Source organism: Danio rerio, chromosome 24 (assembly GCF_052040795.2).
Source record: "Danio rerio strain M-AB ecotype USA chromosome 24, GRCz13ab, whole genome shotgun sequence".
Taxonomy (NCBI): domain Eukaryota; kingdom Metazoa; phylum Chordata; class Actinopteri; order Cypriniformes; family Danionidae; genus Danio; species Danio rerio.
Genome location: NC_141044.1, coordinates 26579610 through 26599935, shown reverse-complemented (window position 1 = coordinate 26599935; position 20326 = coordinate 26579610). Strand labels below are relative to the sequence as shown.

The 20326-nt window shown below is 34.1% G+C and overlaps 1 long non-coding RNA gene across 8 annotated transcripts in view; it reads left to right on the top strand.

Moving 5' to 3' along the window:
• Nucleotides 1-20326, top strand: part of LOC137489241 (uncharacterized) — a 327340-nt gene that overhangs the window by 219296 nt on the left and 87718 nt on the right. The window lies entirely within an intron of this gene.

Here is a 20326-nt window from a genome sequence, read left to right as displayed (position 1 = left end):
ATAAAGGGATGGACATGGTCAGCAACAATACTAAATACTCAACAATACTTGACATAATGTTCATTTGGTACTAATGGGCCCAAAGTGTGCCAAGAAAATATCCCCTACACCATTACACCACCACCACTAGCCTAAACCATTGATACAAGGCAGGATAGATCCATGCTTTCGTGTTGTTGACGCCAAATTCTGACCCTACCATCCGAATGTCGCAGCAGAAATCAGACCAGGCAACGTTTTTCAAATCTTCTATTGTCCAATTTTGGGGAGCCTGTGCAAATTGTAACCTCAGTTTCCTGTTCTTAGCTGATGGGAGTGGCACCCGGTGTGGTCTTCTGCTGCTGTAGCCCATCTGCCTCAAGGTTTGAGATGTTGTGCATACCTCGGTTGGTTATTTGAGTTACTGTTGCCTTTTATCAGCTTGAACCAGTCTGGCCATTCTCTTCATACCTCTGACATCAACAAGGCATTTGTGCCCACTGAACCGCCGCTCACTGGATATTTTCTCTTTTTCAGACCATTCTCTATAAAGCCTAGAGATTGTTGTACGTGCAAATCCCAGTAAATCAGCAATTTCTAAAATACTCAGACCAGCCCATCTGGCACCAACAACAATGTCACATTCAAAGTCTCTTAAATCACCTTTCTTTCCCATTCTGATGCTCAGTTTGAACTGCAGCAGATCGTCTTGACCATACATGTCTAAAAGCATTGAGTTTCTGTCATGTGATTGGCTGATTAGAAATTTGCATTAACAAGCAGTTGGACAGGTGTACCTTGTGGCCGGTAGGTGTATATTGTAAGTGTAGATTATAAAAGTGTGGCAACTCAATCACTGGTTGGTCATGTGCTGATTTTAGTATAAACAATGTAAACAGTATAGATAATGCATGTAAAATATGTTATTATGATTTTTTTTAGCCAAAAAGTTACAAATAAATAAATTATGCTTATTAAATAAAAGTAGATGGTTGAAATGGTATATAGTGCATATAATTTTTAGCAGACATAACATAAATACAAATGTAAATGTTATACTACTCTGTTTTCACAATTTTGAATTCACAGAATGTCATTGTTTGGTCAGTTTTTCTAGAAAAAGTCTCTGCTTTGCCATTGGCCAGCCAATCAGATATCCACACCCTCTAAATCAAACCATTGGCTAAGCTGTTGCTTTTTGAAATGCTTTTCAACATCAACATGTTTTTAACTGCCATTGTGTTTACGGTTTTTAAGAGAATCAATCAACAAATAGCTTAATAACAGTTTTCTTCACATGTTATGCTGAACTAAACTATTTGAACCTAAAAATCACTCACTTCAGCTTAAATGCAAATCAGATGAGATAGAAGTTTCAAATGAACCACAGCTCAAAAATCAGTTTGGGACACTCCTGGTGGCTGTTGTCCTTCTAAGAGTGTTTTTTTTTTATATGATTCGTTTTCTTAATCCTATCACCCATGATTCCCCAGGTGGCACATTGGCTGCGTAATGGACACTGGATGTGCAGGCTCAGCATGCAGAAATTCAGATAAGCACTCTATTAAAAATGGAGTCTTTAATTTATTGATCAGCAAGGTGATGAGTTGGACATGATGAAGGGGGAAGGAGGGTGTGTGTGTATGTGTGTGATATTTTAATCTCTATCCCTCAGTTATTATTAGTCATGATGGAGTTCTGAAGCACATTCTATTAGAAACGACAAGTCAGGACAGGCTGGAATCATCTAGCTTTTATTGGACTCACACATAAACACTTTCTGCTTTGAAGCTCAAAGAAAGATACTGCAATGGTTAAAAACTGCTGTCTGTATGCACTTGTTTTTTTCAATCTCTGGTGTTTTTATTTATTTTAGCCAGCTGGAGAAAAAAGTATTTAGTTTGCTTTGTTATTAATAACAAAATGTTATTAAAATAACTTAAATGTTTAGGACTGACAGTTGCAAGTTTTCTGTGTGTGAACACAAAACTGAAGTCACTCCTTAAAGAGATATTTGCCCTAAAAATGAAAACTTCTGTCAACATTTACTTACTCTTCACTTGTTCCAAGCCTGTATGATTCTTGTTTCTTTCATGAACACACAAAAAAGGATATTTTGAAGAAAAAGTTTGATAAACAAAAGCATTGTTGGTTTCAATTGGCTTCCATAATATTTTTTGGTATTTATTAGTATTTATTAGTATTTCATTAGTAGCATAGTATTTATTTATTTAGTTATTTATTTTATATTATGGTCTACAATGAGGCCATTATGAATTTTTTTGTGGCCAACATTTTTCAAAATATCTTATTTTTGTTCAGCAGAAAAAAATAAACTCTTTCAAGTTTGGAACAACTTGAGCATAAGTAAATTGTGAGTAAATGTGAATTTGTTTTGGTGAACTATCCCTGGCTGATGGCTTACTTAAGCACTGATTTAGAAAGTTTAGACTGCTATTGTTGGTATCTGCTTTAGATTACTATGATTAAAATCCCAAATTGAACTCATACGCTAATTGTACTGAATTTTAAGCCTGAAATGGACACCTAGTTGTCTAATTTTTGCAGTTTTCACATTGGTCTCATGCTAAGCACCCGATATTTTTCTTTCATTCTCAGGGTTCATTGAAGTCTTTAGTCCAAGCCTTGGGGTGTTTATACCTGTTTGCATTTTGTTAGATGCTTAACTTGAGATGTCATTTCAGAAGCTGAATAAATGCACTTCCACTTGCAGGACCAGGTGTCTCAGACACATGTCCATCCAGATAACTGACAGGAAGTTTAATGCTGTGGCGGAAAAATAAACAAATGAATAAATCGGAGCGGAAAGCATCACAGCAAGCCTGGACAAGGCCAGTGGGCTTCGCTCTATCCGAGAAGTGAAACTAATGAGGCCTGGCAAGTGGAGCTTCGTAACAGAGGCGCAGATCTACATGCAAACTGAGAGAGGTCAGGCAAGGCCTCTGCCTCCTGGACTTTACCTCTCCAATTGTGACAGTTCATGGAAGCAGCTTTTACGTGAAGCAGAGACAGAAGCTACAACTGTTAATGTGTTTTTTTTCTCCTTTTTCCATAGAGATAAGTTCATGAGTCCAAACACCATTTTCAAATGTGCAAATTTAACATTTAATTTTTAAATGATGAACATTAATAATGAGCCTTCCATGGCAGTTCCTGGAATTCCAGGCTTTTTGTTAGATGTTAGAACATGAAAACAAAATTGTCGAAGCTCAAAAAAAGAGTCAAGCTTCCAGTCTCTTGATGTTAGCTTGTCATCAAAAATATTATTATAGCTTTTAAAAACCAGTTGTGCTCGTTAATAATTGTTAAAACAGTAACACTATTTCTAAAATTTTAAAATTAGTTTTGATCAGTATATTACAGTATATCTTTGGGAAATAATTATTACAAGCCAAGGTTGAAATAGTTTTTTTTTTCATTAGTTTTAGTTTTTATTTCATTTTGACATTTTCTTTTCAAATTCAGTTAGTTTTAATTCATTTTTAGAGACAGATATACTAGTTTGTTTGTTTTTATATTTTAAAATTGCTTAGTTTTAGATTTATTAGTTTTAATATTAGTTTCATTTTTTGTAAACAATAATATCTGTTAGGTGCAATTTTCAAAATCATCAAAATAGATATTCTATATTAGAAACTCAACCAAAGATAGACTACGTTTTTTTTTTTTTTTTTGGTCACAAGAACACTACCATCTACCACCACCATTGACCCCATCCTCAAATTCAAATACAATAGCCCACAAGACAGCAGCCTTAAGTAAAAAAAAATAAGTGTGCAAGGCTGCTTCTGAGGTTAGATAAACTGTAGTGATGGGAAGTTCGGATCTTTAACACGAACCCGTTTTTTTGTGACAATCTTGCCAAGTTTGGTCTCAATATATAGAAAAAATTGTAGTCAGCAATCTTATTCAGTTACATAAAACATCAACTTTATCAGAAAAGTTTCTTACAATTACGTTTTTCAACCCAACTGAAGCATGATTCACTCATTTAAATTTTATTACACTTTGTTTTGAAATAATCTTACCTTTCGCCACATTGGGTTCACCGCTTCTCAAATCTTATCTCAGTGTACTGTTCTAATAATTAAATTGTAAGTTGTTTGTGGATAAGTGCTAAACGTTACTGGAGATGCGAATCGTTTCAAATGATTCAGTTCGATTTGGTGAATTAGATCAACCGGTTCATGTAGAAGATCTGGTTAAAAAGAACAATTCGCTCTTGATCGCCATCACTAATACAGAAATTAAACCCATTATCGGGCATAAATGTGTTAAATTTATACTTTTAAGTGTCTGCTTGAGTTGTATTTAAGATTGTCACCGTGCTGCTGTCATGTCCAGCCGTTGTTTTTGTCATTGGAGCAACAGTGAGTAGGACCAGCCTGATCTGGCCAATGGTATCAGGATTGCAGATTCTGAGGTGCCGTACGGGTCAAACACCTGGCAGCACCAAGTAAATAGATGTACTGTACCTTGAAAAGGCTTACAGTATGTTTTAAATACATTTACAAAGACTAAATGAGGGATGTTTTTGCTATAATTTTCATTTATTTTAGTTTGTTTTGTATGTACACAATACAGTTTCAATTTGTTCTAGTTTTAAAAAAGACTTGTTTTTATTTTTGTTTCAGTTAACAAAAAATTGTTTTACTTCTAGTTTTCGTTTTTTCGTTCGTTTTTGTTAACCTTTTTACAAAGTATAATACTTTAAAAAAACTTTTTATTCAAACTTGATGTCAAAACTAATTTTATAATGTTTAGGAATATTATATTGTTATTATATTATTATATTATAGTATATTGTATTATATGTCTTCATTGTCAAATGATCATTTAAAAAATATCCTAATATAATGATCTGATGTTCAAGAAACGCCTTATTTTAAATTAAAAAAAGTAAAGAAAGACAGACTTCAGTCTTAAGATTAAGCTGATCAATATATTATGGTCACACTTTACAATAAGGTATCTTTATAGTTATTGTATTTACAAACATGAACCAATACTGAACAACACTTGTACAGCATTTATTAGTCATAGTTCAACATTTACTAATGCATTATTAAAATACAGTTGTGCTTGTTAACATTAATTAATGCACTGTTAACATGAACTAACAGTGAGCAACTTCTTTACCTTTACCTAACATTAGCAAAGATGAATACATACTGTAATAAATGTATTGTTCATAGATTGTTCATGTTAGTAAATACATGAACCAACAATATCTAATACAACCCAATTGTAAAGTGTTACCAACAACATATTGTATGCCTAATGGCTATTGCAATATAAAATATAATTTGCTTCAAATTGCATAAATAGGGACTGGAAGTTTTTAATGAGATTTCTTTACTCTCTGAATGTGACTCTTCCATCAGTATTTGGTTTATTTAATAATAACACTCGTCATAACGGACATCAACATGTGCTGAACAGCTTAATGGCCATTAGACTTCAGTTCTTGCTCTTTGTGTAACACACAGCTGCGGTTGTTCAAGATCCTACAGCCCATTGATGAAGTCAGAATTAGATCCTTTAATTTGGTAATGTAGAGTAACCAACATCTGGAAGTTTTATTTCTCCGTGATTTCAAACTCTCGGGCAGTGAGAATGGATTTCATTCAGCCGCAAATCGGACAGATGCGATAACATTAGGTTAAACGAAATGTGTGTTAATTTTCGAAGACTGGCTTTTCGAAAGCAATTTAGATTTTCTGTGTTTGTTGATATTCTTTTAAATGTGACAACTCTGACATATGTTTCCACCACAGATGGATGAATGTGTGTTTTTTTTTCTTGCTCCCCCGAAATGGTTTCATCTAGACAGGTGCTTCCTGTTCTACCCTGACATGAAATTAAACACAAGTCCAGATGTGCTGCCTGTAGACCGTCCATAACCGCCGCACTGGGCATTTAATCAAAGCGCAGAAAGGGAGACGGCAGTAAAGCGCTTGCTCATGAAAGAGAAATATGTGTCGTACTGGTGTGAGCCCACGTTTGGAAAGTCAACTTTCTCTGAACCCTACATGCTTTTGTTTGGAGTTTGACACCAGACAGTAAACAGAACTGTCTGTGTGTTTGTCACTAATATGTGAATGTGTGAGCGGTCGCTCTTTGTGTGAATGTTGCACTTTTTTTTTTCTTGGCTCGGTCAGTTTATAGTTATTGGTGTGCATATGGAAACTAAACCTTGAGGAAATATTGCAGCTGTTTCTTTGTTTCTTTAGTGAAACAGCTCAATGCAGGGCAGACAAATAAATAAATGTAAACAAATAAATGTACAGTATATCAAACAAATAAATGTATAGTGATAACTGATATTGTGTTTAAATATATAATAGCAATATTTGCATCAGTTAAAATGTAAAAATTATTGTGTATTTTATATTATATAATTATAAAATATTGTATTATTAAATTGAAATGATCAGGTGGTGTTTAGTCTACGTCAAAAAACAAATGATAATAATATTTTTAATAATTAATACTATAGTTACAAACAGTAAAATAAAGACATTTGTTCAAATATTCTATGGCTAAAGAATACATAATTTGGGCATCGGTATCGCAATGTGTGTATGGGATATAGGCACATCGCAGGATTGGATTATTTAATAAAGATTAAAAGATAAAGATATTAAATATTATTTAAAAAAATGATTTATACAATGATGACCATGTTATTTTGCGTTTGATTGGTCAATTTCTGTACCTGAATACTGCTAGACTTCCTTTTTTATTTAACTTTTTATTTAAAATGTTTGATTTGTTTAAATATGTTTGTAATTTATTGCATTTTATGCAGATGCACTTCATAGAAAAAAAAAACCTTTATAATCTCGGTTGATGTAAATTAATAAAAATGTTTCCAAATAGAGCTATCTATTTGGAAAAATTATATTCATACCTCATAGTTAGAGTCAGAGTTATTAGCCCCTCTTAGATTTTTTTTTTCTTTTTGAAATATTTCCCAAATGATGTTTAGCAGAGCAAAGAAATTTTCACAGTATGTCTGATAAAATAATTTTATTCTGGTGAAAGTCTTATTTGTTTTATTTGGGTAAGAATAAAAGCAGTTTTTAATCTTTTCAAATAAATATTTTAAGGTAAAAATTACCTTTAAGAGGGGGCTGTATATCTCAACTGTATTGACCTTACTCTTCGCAGACGAGCGGGCGCTGCCATTTGAATCTTTTTGGCACGAGACTTCCGGTCTCATTCACTTCCATTCATTTTTAGACATTAAAAACTGCTCGTTTCGCTGTTTGATGTTGCAAACTGATATTTCCTTGTTATATTATTCTACTTGGTCTGTATAGTCATGCAAACATTTGTTTGTAGAGCAAGTAGTTTGACCGTTTTTTGCCGTTTATTATTCCTTGTCATTTCTCCCATAGGTGACTGTAACGGAGGTTCTAAGACAATCGCGAAAACAGGCGCACTTCCGCATTTTAGAATAAGGTCAATATATTGCAGCAAAACGAAATATCTCAATGTCAGATTTTTCCAAAATCCTTCAGCCTTAATACATTCATATATATACAATTGAAGGCAAAATGGTTAGCCCTCCTGTAAAACTTTAATGATTTTTCATATATTTCTAAAGTTTTGTTTAACAGAGTAATTTCCTTTTATATACATTTAAAATTAGTTATAAATTAAAGGTTTTTTCTATTGGCTGCAGAACAAACCACTGTTGTCCGATGACTTGCCTAATGAACCTATCTTGCCTACAGTAGTAAACATAATAAACATAGCTAAGTCATGAAATTTCACTTTAAGCTGAATACAAGTATCTTACAAAATAACTAGAAAAATAGCAAGTACTGTCATCATTGCAAAGTAATTTGTTATTAGAAATTGGTTATTTCAACTATTATGTTTATAATAGTGTGCAGATTTTTTTCTCTCTGTCCATTAAACAGCAATTATGAAATATTAAAAAAATAATACAGGTTTTGTAGGAAGGCTAATCATTTTGACTTTAACTGTACATGCATACATATATACATACATAAATAACATCACACCAATCGCGCAAATAAATCACAGTATTTACATGTAAAAAGGCGCTTGAAAATTTTGAGCTTACTCACGTCATTCGCATGTCAAATTCACTTTGTTTGTGTGTAAAATTCACTTTACAACAGGTGCAGATTCGCATTATGGGCAGGGCATCTGTCTGCTTGTTGACTCTAGTTTCGTTGCTAAATGGCTAACATGAATTTTATTGAGAGATAACTGTGCTTTAAGAAGGCTGAAAAGCCCTATAGATTTGTTTGGCGCCGTGTCTGAGTGCATTGCGTGAGTTCATAAACTTCTTCAGAAACTATACCTGGATGATGGGAGCTTTCAGTGGTGCTTCCGACTAAGCTGAGCCCAGTTTGATGAGCTGCTATCTAGTGTCGGCAAATGGATTTCCTCTCTGCATTGACTTAACATGTAAGTCACTCACGCTTGACGATTCATCTACGTCTCATGTGACCATCATTCTCATCATTAAACGACAAACAATATATGATTAATTATCTAATATCAGCCAACCCATACTGTTTAGTACCAATAAATACTGTAACTATTATTAAAATATAAGTATTCTGCAGATATTGACCATAACAATATACTTTTTTTAATTTTAGACTTTTAGGTCCCACATAAAAAACATAATACTTGACACAAAATTATCTTTAATTAAAGAGCATGAGTGTATTTTGTATTTCATGAACAAATCCGTTGTCCTTTTCATGTTCTCTTTGAGTAAATTCAGCCTTTGATGTGACTGTTTCTCTGCTGGTTTGGTGTAACAGAGGTCTTGAGATTTCCTTGAACATCCAGTATAGGATAATAAAGCTCCAAAAGGTCAGCCATGATTGATGCTTTGTTTGCTTCTGTCATTTTCGATTACTGGACTCTGATGCTTTCAAATGAAATTGTCATATTCAGTGATATATGCAATTTTCTGCCTGAATGACATTTGACCTGTTTGTTGTTGAACTGTGCCAAATTTAACCAGGAGTAGACATACAGTACCTATGTCTGATTATTTTCTGTGCTCATACATTTCTTCAACCTGTTATTAACAATTATTTGTAAGAATTATTGATGCGATAAAATACCTCATGCTCCATAATTACAATCTCCTGACAAGTCGTTGTCAGAACTTTTAGTTTACCTAAAATGAAAAATGTCATTAAAGTGTTAGCTCACCCAAAAATGAAAATCCTATTTATTAATTACTCACACTATGTCGTTCCAATCCCCTGAGACCTTTGGAACAGAAATTAAGATATTTTAGATCCAAGGTTTCCATTATCCTCAGTGGACAGCAATAGTCCCAAGTTTTTCAAAATCCAGAAAAGGAACCAAAACAGTTCAAACATTCAAGAACACTTTCGTATGCCAAACAGCTTTAAAACACCTTTTTTTTTTTGCCTTTGTCTTCTCTTAAACTACAGGTCATGCTGCACATTTTCAACTGGTAGTACAGTTGCTTTAGAAAAGTGTCATATTGGTTGTATGTATACATATATATATATATATATATATATATATATATATATATATATATATATATATATATATATATATATATATATATATATATTACCATAAAAAGAAGAAAGAAGTTGTAGTAAGGCTATTTTACTTTAATGAAATTGCAGTAGGACCCTGCTACTGTAATGCACATTTACAGGTAAGTTACTGTAAAGGGGCAGTTGCGGTAACTTGTTGGCAACATTGCTGCCAGTAAGTTACCACAGAAATACAATAAAATTTCTAACAGTGATATATTTGTCTTATGGGTTATTCATTCCTAGGTTATTAAGGAACATTAATATAATTAAAAAATCCACATTATAACACCTTTTATTAAGCATTCGTCTGCTCCATAGTCCCAATTTGAGTGCTGTATGTTGTGCTCTGGACAATGTATAAATTTAAATAAAAGTGTAAATTATTCTGTATTTGTTTATCATATAAAGTGAGTGTGCCTCTTTTACAAATGCTGCGTTTTGGGTAAACAGACTTTCATTGGAGGGTCAGGAATCTTTTGATTTTACTACAAAAATCTTTGTGTTTCAAAGATAAGTTTCTTATGATTTTAGAACAGCATGAGGTTGATTAAGTGACAGAATTTTCGATTTGGGTTGAACTAAAATATGGCGCGAAGACGAGAAATGTGCCTATCAATGAATCTGGCTAGAAAACGAGCTCTTCGAGTTTTGTTTTGTGCGCTTGAGTATGTGCGGAATCATTCATTTGAGAGTGAAAGGAAAAGAAAAAAAACAAGCACTCTGCAAATGCGAAGGTATTAGTCAGGCAGTTGCTTTGCTTTATGAGAGCAACTGAGGGATATATAGCTCACCATGACTCTATTAAAAAAAGAGACCTGTGCCATTTGTGAAAATAGAGGTCATATACGCTAAGGTCATGTGATACCAGTAAAATCAAACTTTTTTAATAACCAGCTATAGATCATTTCCCCCCCTTTTGTGAATCTTAAAGCATGAGGTCAGTTTAGAAATGCATTCGAAAAAGCAGCTTCAATAAACGTTAGATCAGATTTGAGGTGCGCTCGCTGGAGATTTTTAATCTGAATGACTGAGCGATCGGGACGAAGCGTTATATTTCTCCCCAAGTTTCTTGCTAACATATATTCTTTCTTTAAGTCACATATCAGCCTTCTTTCTGTTAAAGATACGTGCGAGCAGCGGTCCTCCCTCCCAGCGCCTTGGGCTAGTATTTTTAGCTCTCATTTGTTTGAGGGGTTTTTAATCTGAGGACATTGAAAAGTTGTGCCCTCTGTGAAGTCGTCAATCATGCCAGGAAGAGAAGTGTGGGTTTGTGTGATTTGTTATCTGTTATTTCCCTCGCTGTGGAGAGAGAGTGTCTCAGTGCCATGCCTGTCCTTAAGGCCATCACTTACAGAGGGCCACTGTCTGTCAAAAAGCACCCGCAACTTTAAGGGCTGCCTTTGTTGGCTCGGACAAATGAGGGTGACCTTTAACAATAAAATAGACACCCACCGAGAGGAATGAAACAGCAGTTTAAATTAAGAACGCCAAGCGGTCATTTCAAACGCTTCCTGTTGAAGCTCGCGCGCGTAGGGCGAACGGAAAGAGAGTTTGAAGTTTTGAAGTTGAACTTAATTATACAACACAATGTGGCCAGCGGCCGTCAATAATGAAATCTACCTGGTCAGATATATTGACGAACGAGAGGAATAAAACTTAATGTGTCCTGAGGCGCTCCAGAGAGCTATCAATTATGAATGCTATCGACAGGGCACATAGCAAAGAAGAAATGGAATTATTGCACTTAAAGGCCAGGATGAGTGCGTTCTTTTTTTGTCTCCCTACAATGAATTACAAAAGACTTCAAAAATCATTTATGAATATTCTAGAAGGGCACGCGGAGGAGATGAGAAGTGACTAGGAGCTTTGATTTCTCGCCTCAGATTAATAGCGACTTCAAAAAGGTTGCAGAGAGTGGCATGGCGTGATGCTTATCGATTGTGGCCATGTTGACAATATTTTGGTGGATTTCAAAGGCACGTCCGTGGGATTCATCGCCTGTGCTGTTTGGGGGTCAGGTCAAGCTGGGCTCACTAGGTTTTTCTAAAATTTTACCAGTTGATTTGAATTTGTTTGCATACCTTTCTAGCTCTCTTGCATTTTCACTTGTTCTTGCTCTTGCACTTTCACAATGTATTTTTACTTAACTATTGCACTTAAGTGCATTTTTAAAAGAATCATTTTGTATTGTTTACTTAAGGTGCAGTAGGTGACCTGCTTAAATGCTAGCCGGTTAGCGTAGTATCTTTCAAATACAATCCCTCCCCTGTCGTCCAAAGCCATGCCTCCTAAAATTGCAAACACGCAATAAAGATGACAGAGACCGACAAAATGATGTCAGTCGCCAGTTAGACAACTCAGTTATTCTGAACAAAAAACTGTTATATCTACCATGTTTTCAGTTATGTAGTTAGCAAGCAAAGTAGCTTGGTAAACAATACAGGGACCGCATCACAGGTTGTCATTGTTCAAAAATTAACCAATGTGAAAGCAGTAAAGCAGGCTAGACAGAATAGCGCTATATACTGATGTTTTGTGGTTAAACTAAATAAAAATCAACATTATCGATGCTGTAAAAGGTCCCTAATGAATTGAAAATAGTCACATCAATCTTTCACTGGAAGATTTCAGTGGCTGAACAACACTTCTGTGCATATAATCCATATGTAACAACGAAATCTACATAAGCTTTGCATGACTAAAATAGTTTTAAAATGAACATTATTTTTGTTCAAATCTACATTTGTTGACAGACCATTTGGGCTACTTATCATAATTAAAGGAAATGTCAGCCCGACAATATTTTACCCAGAATATAAAAATACATATAAATACATTCAGATTATTTACTTTAATCATTACTATTGGAATATGAAGAGACTTTCAACCAGGACATCAAAAATGTTTCTGAAGACAATCACCTACTGCACCTTTCATTTTTATAAATACAGCTGAGTAATAAGCTGTTTTGTACCCCTCACAGAGGTGTGATACCAGTGTTTGAAATGTGAATATTTTTGGTTAGCCTGTTAAAGGCCTGTTCACAAATCCCACTGAATAATTAGTTTGTGAATTGTATGAATTCAGTTATGATGTAACTCATTCCAATGATTCATTCAGGGTTAGTCTACAGTCAACAACTCACTGATTCAAGTGATCTTTTCAGAGTAAGTACTCAGTTAACAACATGCTGAATAAATTATTTGTGTAGATTGAATCTATAGTTAACAATGTACCAATTCAAATGAATCAGTCAAAGCAAGTCTGTAGTTAACATCTTGCTGATTGAGACAAACAGGTTAGAGTGAGCCTTAAAGATTCACTGATTCAAACGATACATTCAGAGTGAGTCTGCACTCGCTGATTCAGATGTTCCGTTCAGAGTGAGTTCTCAGTTAACAACATACTGATTCAAATGATCTGTTCAGACTGAATCTACAGTTAACAACCCGCTGATTCAAATAAATTGGTCAAAATGAGTTAGTAGTAGTTAATGACTTGCTGTTTCAAATTGTCGGTTCAGAATGAGTTTCCAGGTAAAGATTGATCAAATGACCCATTCAGAGTGAGTCTTCACTGTCTACTTGCTGATTCAAATTATCCATCCAGATTGAATTAAATGAATCAGTCAAATTATTAGAAATTATTTGAGTCGAAATTATTCCATTCATTCCATCCATTCAGAGTGAGTCTACACCTTGACAGTTCTGATTCAGATGATCCAGTCTGAGTTATTCAATTAACAATTTTCTGATTCAAACAGTAAGGCTGGCTGGCAGAAGTTGTATCCTGACTTGAGGAGTTTGTTAACACTTTTGTATAATTTCTAATAATTTCTTCTCACTGGGCTTCAAGGTTCAGTGAGAACCATAGACTGTAAAATATTTGGATGTACTGTAGTATCCGTGACGTCTCCCATAGGTTTCTGAACACTGCAAAAGAAGCCACAAGTAGGCGCGGCCAACCGTCAACATTTTGTTTGCGTGTCATTGTACCCACGGCGTGATACCAAACAAGGGCAGTTGTCATGAAGGGTAATAATAGCTTTATGAACCAAAATCGTTCTTTGTACCAGGCTGTAAACACCTTTTTTTCTGCTGTAAAGTTGGCCGTTCTAACAGTGGGCTCAATTGAAATCTGCTCTATTATGGAGCCAGGACTAGCGGAATTTCCATGAATTGCAGTTTCAGTTACTTCCTTATTGGCTTCCCGAGGTAGAGCGGGAGGTTGCTGCTTGGTGAGAACGCATGCAGACATTGACTTTTAAAGCTGAATTTTGCAAGAGAAATATTCACTGCAGTAAAAAGTTTAAAAACTAGCCCCATTCCCCAAAAAAGTATAGTCTTAATGCTTCAATGCAGTTTAAACAATGTGAACTGTTTCCTATTTAAAGATTATATTTCAAGGTGGGCTATAATCCATTTATTAAACATCTTTGTATGAGTACACCTCTGTAATTAAAGCCTCAGAGATGTTTACTGGCTGGTCAGCGATTAAGTTGAGCTTGAATGCTAGAACAATCTAGTGGAACAAATAAAGAGCTATTTATTGCTGTCTCTGTTTCTGCTTAACGGAGTGGAGGTAACAGCCTCACAGCTCTCCGGTACGAACCCGAGACCTCTGCCTCTCCTTCTCTTCACTTTCTCCCTTTCCCTTTTACAGATACAAGATGAATTATTGAAAGCTTTAAGGTTTCGGAAATCCTCTGAATTTCAAGCACCTTTTCCATCTTTGTCAACTTCAGAGGCCCTTACTGGAGAAAGCTCCAATCTTTGTGTAACCTAACACTTTATTCTGCTGATGTATGTGTGTGGATGGGTTAGTCAACCAGTGCCAGAGTATGAGGCTGCTAGTAAAGTAGAGGCTGGTTTGATTAATCCCTTTGTTTGTTTGTTAGTTAGTTTGTTTGTTTGTTTGTTTTAGCTAAATCGTGTGTTAGCTTTCTTGATGACCAGCCCATAGTGCACAAGTCAAAATTAATTTAATTATTTTTCATTCATTCATAAATTTTCCTTAAGCTTAGTCCCTTATTTATCAGGGGTCACCACAGCAGAATGAACCACCAACTATTCGGGTATATGTTTTACACAGTGGATGCTAAATCCTTATTGTATTTAGTCTTTTTTTTGGTTGGGGCAAGTTGTTACATATTTTTAAAGTGTTTTACAATTATTTATTGTTTAATTACATATGATGTTTTAATTGATTTATTGATTGACATATTTTTGTTGTATTTGTTAATTACATATTTGCATATTTTTGCTATGTTAAATATATTTTTACAGTACGTATCTCAGTAACCTTTTTATTAGGGTACATATTAGTTAACATTATTAATTAATACAAACTAACTCTGAAAAATTATCATAAAACACTCATTTAAAATTCATCTTAAGCTACTTTTTATTTTTCATTGTAATTTTAAAGTATTTAAGGAATTTGTTACATGCCTCTATCTTTGTTTTATTACTTAAAATGTCTATAGTTTTATTTTATTTCATTTTTGCTTCCTTGACAGATAGTAAAATAAATAAATGCAGTAGTCAACATTTGAAGTGGATCATCATCTTTCATCAGAGTTGTCCTAAAACTATTGAACAACACCAACAAAAGCATTTTTAATTCAATTGGATTGTTGACTTCTGTAGCTTTATAATTCATTATTTTACGTAACTGTATCTGCTGCTGTTATTTTATGTACTTTAGTAATAGGGCTGCACAATGTTGTAAAACTCTGATATTGTGATATTTTATTTTTCTGCGATATGAATACTGTTTCACAAATAGTTTTCTGGGAGTCTAACAGCATTCATGTACAGAATTGAATAATTGAATAATTAAAAAGTTGTCTCTTTTTGTTGGCCGAATGTCTAAAAACTCTTAGATCAGGTAACATTACTGTTTAGTTTTTAACTTCAGATTAAATGGATCAAAATTAAGGGTTTTTCCTTAAAAAAAAAAAAAATAGATAAAATAATCTAGTTTTTGCTTTGGAATATAGATAATTACACTGGAAACAGGACAAAAATTCTAAGTGAGAAAAACCTATTTTTGTTTAAATCATATTGATTCTGTGTAAAAACAGTAAATACATGTATTTCCGTAGCTCCTACTAAATGCTATTGTAAATGTGTTACTTAACATTATTTCATGGAACCATAAAACATTAAAGTTATTAAACACAATTTTTTTATTCTTTCTTAAGTAACTTATTACTATTTTAATGAACTTATTAGGCATTATTGGTACATCTATATCCACACATATAGTTTGATTTTAGAGATGTACTCTAGTAATGTCCTTTACAGCTACTAAAACATCTAAATCTGTATCTTACCTTACTTATATTTTACCACAAGTCTATTCTGCCATAAAAAACATTTTTAATGTAAGTCCTTAGCAGGCTCACATATCTGCCCCTGCAGACATCCACAGATTTGTTAGCCCATCATTGAGTTAGTTCATTTACATTTGAAAATGTGTGTAAATACAGTTGAAGTCAGAATTATTAGGCCCCCTTTTTTAAATATTTCCCAAATTATGTTTAACAGAGCGAGGAAATTTTTACAGTATGTCTGATAATATTTTTTCTTCTGGAGAAAGTCTTATTTGCTTTATTTCAGCGAGAATAAAAGCAATTTTTAATTTTTTAACAAACATTTTAAGGTCAATATTATTAGCCTCTTTAAGCTATTTTTTCCCTATTGATAGTCTACAGAACAAACCATTGTTATACAATAACTTGCCTAATTACCCTTACCTGCCTAGTTAACCTAATTAACCTAGTAAAGCCTTTAAGTGTCACTTTAAGCTGAATACTAATATGTTAAAAAATATATATACCAAAATATTATGTTCTGTCATCATGGCAAAGATAATATAAATCAGTTATTAGAAATGAGTTATTAAAACTATTATGTTTAGAAATGTGTTGAAAAAAAAAACCTTCTCTTCGTTAAACAGAAATTGGGGGAAAAAGAAACGGAGGCTAATAATTCTGACTTCAACTGTTTTATTAATTTAGGTAATATTGTTAATATATATTCAAATGTTTGCACAATTTATGTACGATACAGTTTGTAAAGTAATATTTTTGGTCTTTTAGTGTATGAATAATATGAGAGACTTTTTTTGTTTACCAAACAAGTGCAGTTTGAATTGGATTTGCACCGTAAACATTAGATAAAATTCCAAAATTGATTATTTGTTTATTTTAATTTATCTAAATCTGAAAATCAATCCGCATAAATCTGCAGATTTTTTACAAAATTATGTGCAGAAATAGCAAAAGATTTTGGTGGGCTCCGTTTATCAGTTGAAGATTCCTTTAAAATGTGGGAATGTATTTCCCCCTAAAACTGTCTACTTCCAAGTTGAAATTAGATTTTGAATCCCAGATTTTCATTGTGGTCAGAGATTGTTGGACCTCACTGTACGTGCAGCTGTGATGCTGAGGTCGGAAAGAAATATCGCTTAAGTTGTGATGTGAAATGACGAATGTTCTGTTGGGATTCGGCACATTGCACCCAGCCAGAGAGTAAAGGGTTTGGAGGTGTGCTATGACGGCAGATTGGATGATACTACTTGGCACTGTAGAATATTTAAAGCAGAGGGTCTCAGCATGTGTGATAATGCTTTACTCATCTGTAAGAGTCTCTGCTCCCTGACTCGGCCCAGCACGACTCGAATAATTGAAAAATCATGTATGGGGTGAGAGATATGTGCAGTGTAGGGCTGAAGAAATATCATCAGTCTCTCAATCTCTCTTTTTTTCTTTCTATCACTTGCAAGCCCCCTTCCCCCCAACCTTGCCGCAAAAAAAAATCCTTTGTCTGCTCCGGCCTCAAGTGCACGAGTCTGGACGGATGGTAATCAGAGACGGAGTGGGTTAAAGGTTGAGTTTAATATAGCAAAATTAATTTACTTGATTCCTGCAGTCAGATTATAAATCTTACTTATGGTGAACTCCGCCCTTCTGTATCAGAGCCTGAGCTCATTTATCTAGCCAATAAAACTGGCCACATGTGTAATAGTTCCCCCCTCCGAATTTAATTTTCCCTGCGTGTTAATTGCGAAGAATGGTCCGGGCCGGGTCACTCAAAAAAAAAAAAAAAAAAAAACACAACAACAAATCAATAGCTCCAAAAGATATATTCAAATGTGACCCAGAAAAGCATTTTCCCATTTTGCCTATTGATTTTGTATGTTGCTTTTTTCTCTCTCTCGTGTGAGATTATTTTTGTGTAAAAAGGGTAGAGCGGAAACAGATCGCGTAAGGATTAATGCCGGATACTCTTTGAAAAGCATTTGTGTGATTTCATTTTCTTTTCTGCAGTTCAGTGAGGGGTCACTGTTTGTCTTAATCTTAAGCTAAATTTGTTTTAATGCGTTCTTATTGTGTGCGTGATCACGGCCGCTTGCCAGATAATCTCTTTTAGTGTCGTGCAGATATCATCAGTAAAAATGCAGCATTTAGACTTGAAGAGAAACTCGGGGGAATATTAGGAAAGAATGAGCTGTGCTACTTATTATGTGTTGTTTTACCTGAAGGAAGAGAGTGGTGTGTCTGGTGCATCATAGGTTGTTCATACTGTATTTTACTTCATTGGGAAGAGTCAAGTTCAAAGCAACAGTGTATTCTACAAAAATACTTTAACCCTGCTTCTACGAAATGATTTAGAAGGTGCATTGGGTGTGTTTTTTACTTTGTGAGTTTGGTAAAGTGATTTATTATATATTCTGGTGGAAATATGATATCATATTGTTTGTGGCTTAAAGATGAGATGTCCTACCTTGATGTCAGCAACAAATCGAGTTTGTGAATGTGGTTTTATACATAGAAAACGACTTTAATGGCTCAAAAATAAAATGTCACTTATTAGTGAAATAATGTTCCATCAACATTCAACATGACTGAGGTTTTTGAGTAAAAACGAAACAGCATCTATTAAAGTATATAAAAGAATTTATACAAAAGAATAATAAACCCTTACAGGAGAAGAAAAACCCAGCATAGCTTCAAACTTCGACTTTCTAAGTCGATTTCTCTCTTTTGTATGTTGTAATTATATGTATTTGTATGCTGGATTTATACCATAGTAGTTGTAGTGTGTTGAGTGTGAGATGGAACTCATCTTAAATGTCTTAAAACTGGAGATGGCCGTCTGTTTCTAATGTGTCTCCTGTTTTCGCTACTGCACAATAGTTCAGTAAACAGAAAGAAAGAAGAAATGCCTGAATGTGTTTAGCGTTTTTCCTTATTACAGAAACAACAGTAATCTGCTAGTGTTTGCTTTGCTTTGGCTTTTTCTGGTTTAATTATTGTGATCTCCCTATTGCAACAGAGAAATACTCGTAAATCTCTGTAGACTGATGGCATTTCATGCTGTTCAGCCTTATAATCCTAAAATGTCAGCGAATTCAACTGTTTTGTCATTACTTTAGACATTACACTAGAGAATCATTCAAACACTAGCTCTATAATGAGGTTTGTGAGATAACAAGGGTTTCTGCTGTTCTGACGTCAGCTGCAGATGTAAATGAATGGCGGAAGAAAGTAGTTCCTCTTACAAAAGGTTTTTGAGACTCTCCGTGTTTGATTTTCATTTTTTAAACACGATTATGCCATCAAACTGTTGTATAAACGCAATATCACACGACTAACAGTGCGACACAACACACACCTCCCACCAATGTCGATATACACCCACGTCACAGTGGTACTTGTGTGATATTGCTCATATGTCATATAACCATTGACATTTCATGCATGTCTGTTTATTTGTATGAGACTGAGGCATTATGAGGCACCTGTTGAGAGAGCTAAACTCTCACATAACTGAAATGATAATCAGCAGACAGTTGTAACGGTGCATGGGTTATTTTGAGCTTTGTTGGGTATTTTCATGAGATTAATGTCTATTTACTGCATAATGCAAAGTTAATCAATAACACAGTGTATAATTATAGAAAACAACAGAAATCTGCCTTGTTTGTGATTAGGCATATTAGTTCACAAAGTTTTTTTTTTCAAACAGACCCTTTCAAAGATGAATTTAGGTAAACTCTAAAATGGTTTCTTATAATATCATAATTTTATGCCAGGTTACAAATTGTTAGTATTTTATTTTTTCTTATTAAATGTAATTGTTCATTTGGTACACACTGGTGTGAACAAACAAACAAATAAATATATGATGGATTTGACTAATAACACTGTTTTAATTTTTTTATTTAATTTATTTTGTTTTACTAAATTTTATAGATGTAAGCTGATGTGATTGAATAAAGCTGTTTTTGCACTTTTGCACATATTTTGTTTGTTATTAACTGGTTCCTTAAACAGATAGTTAACCCAAAAATGTAAATTATACCATGGTTGAACACAAAGGAAGATATTTTGAAGAATGTCAGAAGCTGGCAGCCATTGACTTCTATAGTGTCTTTTCTCCTTTATTTCTTCAGAATGTCTTATTTTGTGTTTAACAGAAACTCATAAAGGTGAGGACATTTTCTCTTAAAGATATTGCTTTTGGATACAAAATTCTCTCTGATTTCATAGATATGTTGATTATAATCTCACCCAAAAATATGTTTGACGGATTAAAGCAACAGTCAGCAGTCAACAGTCAGTCTCTTTGTGCATTTTGGTGTTAGTGTCAGTTTAAGAACTGTGTCTAAGCTTGTATATTGGCATTAAACAGCATTATTATGGGGAATCCCGGCATGCACTGCAAGGTGACCCA